This window comes from Formica exsecta, unplaced genomic scaffold (assembly GCF_003651465.1).
Source record: "Formica exsecta isolate Colony F162 unplaced genomic scaffold, ASM365146v1 scaffold201, whole genome shotgun sequence".
Classification (NCBI taxonomy): Eukaryota; Metazoa; Arthropoda; class Insecta; order Hymenoptera; family Formicidae; genus Formica; species Formica exsecta.
The window spans coordinates 2278247-2284816 of NW_021849308.1; the positions used below are offsets into that span (position 1 = coordinate 2278247).

The 6570-nt window shown below is 43.6% G+C and overlaps 1 protein-coding gene across 4 annotated transcripts in view; it reads left to right on the plus strand.

Annotated features, from left to right (window-relative positions):
* Nucleotides 1–6570, plus strand: part of LOC115234611 (CUGBP Elav-like family member 4) — a 714297-nt gene that overhangs the window by 278986 nt on the left and 428741 nt on the right. For 3 of the 4 annotated variants that reach the window (XM_029805804.1, XM_029805802.1, XM_029805806.1), the window contains one exon: nt 5998–6173. The exons of the other annotated variant lie outside the window; for it this stretch is intronic. The gene's annotated coding sequence lies outside the window, so the exon portion shown is untranslated. The remainder of the gene's footprint in view (nt 1–5997; nt 6174–6570) is intronic. 4 annotated transcript variants of the gene reach the window in all.

Genomic DNA, 6570 nt, shown 5'->3' on the forward strand with positions numbered 1-6570 from the left:
CCCCCCCCCTAAGATACCCAATAGGGCGCGCGCAATTCCGGGAAATTCGTGTCACCTACTTCTCTTTCTACGGGGCGCGATTCGGTGTGTGACTAATGGCGGCATATTCATGGCGCAGCCTCGTCCCTTTTCCGGCGCTCCCCGCGACACCACCACCTGATCCTCCCTCTTACGAAGCTCTGGCAGTTAACCTCAGACAACCCCTTCGTCGCGATAATATACGGCTGCCTTTAAATTTTCGTTCCCCTCCGGCGTGCTTGCTTGGCCTATCTCACCACGTGGAGCAAGAGAGCCACACGTTCTTCTTTCCGGAATAACTTGGCTAACCCTTGCGATTATTATTGCGAGATCGAGCGCCGATTTTTATAGCGATCACGTTGGCACATTTATAATGAGAATATCGTGAGATACAAAACAAACATGAGATATTACATCCTTTAGCTCTATCCATGCGAAACCATATGTGTCCTCTTCGCGTTTTGAACGTATCGACCTGTGTTTATCTCCTTTATACCACGTATGGATATTATAATCGATTATGCTAGAATAACGTAATGCACTTTGAGTGATACGTCCTTACAATACAGCATATTTTCCGCGGCGAAGCCGTGCATTCTCTCGCGATCAAAGTCGTTATAACTTAAAGATAAGATGCAGTATTATTTATAGTTACATTTCATCGCGGGTGTGTCCGCGGCGCAAGAAGAAAATGTCTCAAATCGTTTTTACGAGGATAATTTTAAAACGACTTTACGAGAGCAAAATAACGGCTCGAAATTTCGAAATAAATTTGCATCTCTGTTTTACTGCTTTCGATATACATAACTGCTAGCATTTGGCAGTGATATTTGCGTGTATACGAGCCCGAGTGACCCAGACAGTGCTTTACGCTCGCCGCTGACGATATAACATCGCAAAACGCGCCTGTCATTCCAAGGAAAGGCACGTGTGCTCTGAATTTTTGCGTGTTATTTTTCTATTATTATGAAATGAATATTCACGAAGCAATCACTCATTTACGCAATATATACTTGGTCGAGTTTCAAGGAGAGAAATGATAAACTATAATGCAATATGTGTTGTTTTTTTAATATTGCATTATTGCATAATAACACGTTTTTTATCGACGTTTTTAATGCAACGTCCATCGTTATCTTTAATTATTCTCAATCTTAAATGTTCTTCGAGCAATTAATTTGTATAAATGTGACGAAATAGATGATAGCTTTAGTAATTACATTATTCCATAATACTCAACATTTCGCTGAGTACCGGTGGTCCGGTGAACGAGCTGTACACGACATTCGCGAAGCGGTGCGTAACGAGCGTATGAAACATAACAAGTCCGTCACGCAGCGCGGCTTCGCGTCGGTCTGCAATTCGGCGGAATCATCGCGGCATACTCGGCTGGCCAATGGAACGCTAGGAGAGAATTTCGGGCATCTACTGCGTCTTTATTAAGGCCGGCTCGTCTATAATTCACAGGAACGGCCTAGGCCGGCTGACAATGCCGGACTCACTGGCCGCATAAACACACCGACGTCTCGCGCAGAGGGGAGGCACGGCGTGCGCGCACAGCACCGTGTGTGCCACGCATTGCGGTTGTCAGCCCTAGTCAACGTGTAATTTACTAGCGCACCCCTGGCCCCTCCTCCCTCTTGGCACGACGCAGATGCAGTCGCCGGTGCAGCGGCTGGACTATCGCGGCGGCAGCCAACGGCAACAGCAACGGCAACAACGACAACAACAAGGTCGGCAACAGTGACCGTCGTTACCGTTCCCGCTGCTATTGCTGCTACTGCTGCTGCGACTAGTTACGATGCAAGTGGATAACGTTGGCGCACCGGCCGCTGGGAACCGGCCGCTGACCACTTGGAACCCGACGACCGCAGGGCAGCTATAAACCAGCGAAGTACACACTACGTCTACCGAAACGGTCGGAACTTTCGAGCTGTCGCGCCGAGATGATCGTCGGGATTATCTACCGCTCTCGTACGTAGGCGTTTCTCGCGGAATATCGAGAAACTTTTCGCTTTGTGAATCTTCTATCGCTCTCTCGCGCGCTTTTTTCTTAATTTATTTTTATTTCGTATAAACTCTTTTTATTCTATATGCAGTTGATTACACGCAATCATCTATAATTTATGTATTAATTATATATAATACTATTTTGAAATTCTTCATATATTAACAAGATTATTAAAATGCTAGTTTTATTTTTATTATTTTTTACATCATACGAACATTCCAACGATTTTTAATAAACGTATGTACACTTTATTTATTTATTTTTTCGATACACTCTGTGCGGTCTTTCTAGCTGTGCTGTGAAAAGAAGGTGTTCTGAGATAAATCAAATCATTCATTTTAGTTATTTGTCTTTAGGTACTACTGCACTGTATGAGTTGTACTCACTCACTTTCTTATTCGGAATCTCGCAAATAGCTCGTTTCCTCTTACCTCACGCACCGCCCGTGCAACGCTCGGTCGAAATGACATTTGCTCCGGGAACCGGTCTCTTACGTTCGCAACCGTTCGTTATCGTTAGTTCCGCCTGGCGTAGCGCGTTCGCAACGTAAACACACGTATGTATGTAGGCGCGACGCCGTGGAGAGAGAGAGGTTGAGAACGCAGAGAGTTTCATGCGAAGGTGCGGCTGCTTTACCTTCTGCCATTCGTTACCTTTGCCACAAATGTACGCGCGTGGCTGTGGATATACGACGGCGTTTACGAGTGTAAATAACAGGACCGTGGCACGTTTCACTGTTTTTTCTTTTTTTTTTTTCCAAGTATTCGCGCATCACGATATGATCTCACGCCTCGTTGAATATTGTTACGAGAACTAGTCGTCATCCTACATGATTATCTTTGGATAAATTTCATTTCCAATGCTTACGTAGGATTCTTATACGAAAGTTACATTCACGACTGGTCGCGCTTTTACTTCAGTCGGAAAAGAGAAAATAGAGTTCGCGTGCAATTAAAATAATTTTCGCCATTTACAAGCGAAAGTGCAACGGACTAGCTAAAGTTCGGAAGAGTTAATTTGTAAAACGGCTCATTCTGTTAAATTACCTCGGATCTTTGTTGTAAAACTTCCTCCCTCTTGAAAATTGCCGGATCATCAAGCGCGTATCACTTGTACATTCACCGCCAAAGCGCCGTAATCTCGGCACGGTACGGTTTTAGGGTTCTCCTCCCACTAGGATTCTTGCCTGCGAGTATGAATGCATAAACTAACTCCTACCGTGCTGCTCGCCAATTTTCGTACGTTGATGTATCGTGAGAGAAACGATCGTTGTTAGATCGCGGCCGTAATGAATAGCTCGGGTGGAAATATACCGGGTCAGATGCAGGTACCAATGGAAGACAGCCCGACGGCTGCAGCGAGCGCATTGCAGAGCGGGGGAGGAGGTATGGGTGCAATCAGCGCGATGATAACCAGTATTATCGCGTCAACCCATCCCATGCCGTCGATCTCCGCGGCGTAATTCCCTGGGGTTCTATTTGTGACGAGAACAAGCGGCTAGTATGACGGCAATCCAGGAATGATGTATTCCGTGTTATTTATTTCTAGCGATACCGAGAGCCTAACGATTGGCCGGGATGACAAAACAAAAATCAGTTCAGGAAACTCTTGAATGTTTGCGCTTTCAATCAAGTTCTCGTTCCTTGCGCGTCGATATTTATTCGTATTTATTTTTCAACCGAATCATTCCAACGTTCTCGACGCAACTTTATTTTCTAGGATATGAAAGCGGTAGTCTTAATTTGCAAGTAATTTGCAAGTCAAATCTGCATCAGTTTCTCTCTCGCGATTACACTGTGATTACATCCTTACACTTTGCTCTTACGTACAAGTAAGCTACATTTGGTTATTTGCTCTTTACTCGCTCGTGTGCACGGAAGATAGAAGCTTCTAGAACTCGCGAGTGAGTTTTCATCGAGAGGAAAACTAAGGAAGACGCGACTAACAGCTGGATGGAACTTTCTTCACTGCGTGGCATACAAAGTAAACTTGCTAACGCTGTCCCTCACTCACTAACCCGCTTTTCTCTCGGCGTCTCTGTTTCTCTTTCCCCGCGCCGCGTAATATTTCCGTCCATTTGCACCCATACATACGTCTCGCTGTGTGTGCGCGCGCGAATCCATTGTTTGCGTCCCTCTATTGCCAGTGAGCTCTCTATTTATTTCCATACGAATTTTGGGAAAGGAGAATAATGATTTTAATAATACCGACACGAATAGGTACTACAGCAAAAGGAATTCTCCTCAATTATATGAAATCTAATTTCGCCAAAAGAGTTGATTTAACGCGCTAAAAGGCTAGATATACATATATAATATATGCCATTCACATTAAATGTGTATGTGTATTATAGACATATTTTTATTTCTATTTTGTTTTCCTCTGAATGAATACGTTTTATCGTTCGGAGGATCATTATCACTCAGCTCATGCTGAAGCACGTTGCAACAATATTTAACTTTCATATTGCGACGAACAAAGATTTTTATGATCTTTTGCTTAAATAGTCGGAGATAATCATGATACTTCGCTATCAGCATACTCGAATCTACCTCGCCATTGGGTGCCGGAGTCTATCTTGGAATTAAATAAACCTCACGTATTCTTTTTACCGTGATGAGACACGTGCTACGGTTCTCACGAGTGAGTCTTTTACGTCTGACAGTTTATTCGACATCGTTTCTCGCGTTTTTCGTTCGATTGAATATCACGAATAATTCCTTAACCTATATCAGAAAACGCGATAGCTCCTTGACGCGTTCGTATGCAGGTTATTGCACAAAAATTGTTAACATCACTTTATGACAAGCGACCACTTTTTCCAGCGAGTGAACTGAAAAAACCTCCGTAGTTGTTTCCTAACAAGAGTCGGATCGAAGATCGGTGTTTTTATCAGTTGCGTGTGAGCGCTACGTATGAAAACTTCCATCCACTCACGCCCTGTTTCCTGCTACGAAGATGATGGCTAGATGGACGAAAGGGCGCGCGATGGAGGACGCGGAGCGAGGTGGAAGCCGGAGAGGAAGTTGTTGGACCATGTCGACTTGCTTCCCAAGCCAGTCGAAGTGGACCTATCGACTCGAAACGAGTGTGCTCGACGTTAAAATCCCGGTCGCTGCTCCCGTTTCTAAGCCTCCCCTCTACTCACCGTCACATCACTCTTTCTCTCTTTCTCTTGTTCCGTCAACTTTCTGCCTTTCCTTCGTATGTACAGACGCGCGCGCGCGCGCGCTCGTGCTCGTCTGTTCGCTCGTGTTAGTGTAAACGATGCAATGGGGGTGGACACGGTCCAGCAAATCCGAAATCCCCTTTTCCTCGATATAAAGCTTCGTTCCCTTTTTTCGGTTTCGACCCTCCACACGGCGAGACTTCGCGCCGTTGCTACTCTGTGTGAGCAAAGTATTGGAGCCACTGATAAAACCGAGTTGTAACAAACGGAATCGACACTGTCAGGTCAGACTCTCACACGTAAAAGCGCGCATCAAGTGAAGAATTTAATTTCAATCTAGACGCTAACTTTAACGTTTGAAGTATATCTCGATAATTTTAAATGTCAAGATTGAATTTTTTATTTATTATCGATTTCGGTAATCGGATATACTGATTTTAATAGAGCTTATGGTTTCTCTCATCATGAATATTTAATTTGAAACAGATTTTTTTAAACACAATTGATACTTTTCTATTTCATTTAAATCTGATAGTGCTCTCTCTCACTTTATATAAAATACTAAATATATATGTTACAAGATAAAATATTTTTCTTGGTAATTTTTCGGAAATTATCGCAAATATTTGCAGGGGTATAAAATGTCATGACTGTATCATATAAATTATTATCTACAGATATATCATCGTGAGACACATTGCTAACGAATGAGTTATATTTAGACAGCGCTGACAAAGAGGAGATAGTCGATAGGGACGGCATTTCTTCGCAGGGGAGTGACAATATTATTCTGTTTCAGGGTGTGACGGGCGACCGGCTGGCCGGGGGCGCCGCACACCTCCTCCATCTCTTCTTCTTCTTGCCACGACCACAACACACAATGTAACAACTACTACTACTACTACTACCACTACTACTACTACTACCACTACTAGTGTCGTCCGCGCGAACCACGTTCTCAATGTACTCGATGTGGTACGTCATCATATCCCTACTCGGTGTCTCTCAAGATGTGTCATTAAGTTTTAACGTATCTCACTCTTTTTACGTTCTCGTGTCTCACAATTAGTACAATATTTATCTTCTTGATGTTTTAATGGGAGACCCCTGCGAGAGGCTAAGATCTGCCGTTAAACGAACGTGGACCCGAGAGTGCTCTGTCTATTGGCAATCGCGTTGAATTTGGTAGAATGTGTTCGAAATACACGTTTGCGTTATTCAGCAAATTATGCAATTCAAAATTATTCCTTATAGCGTCGTCTTGACGATGCGCCGTGGCAGAGGCATTCTTCGTGCGCACGTACGTATTTCACACACCATTCAACATTGTGTATACGTTTTGTATATATTCTACATATACATATATATATAT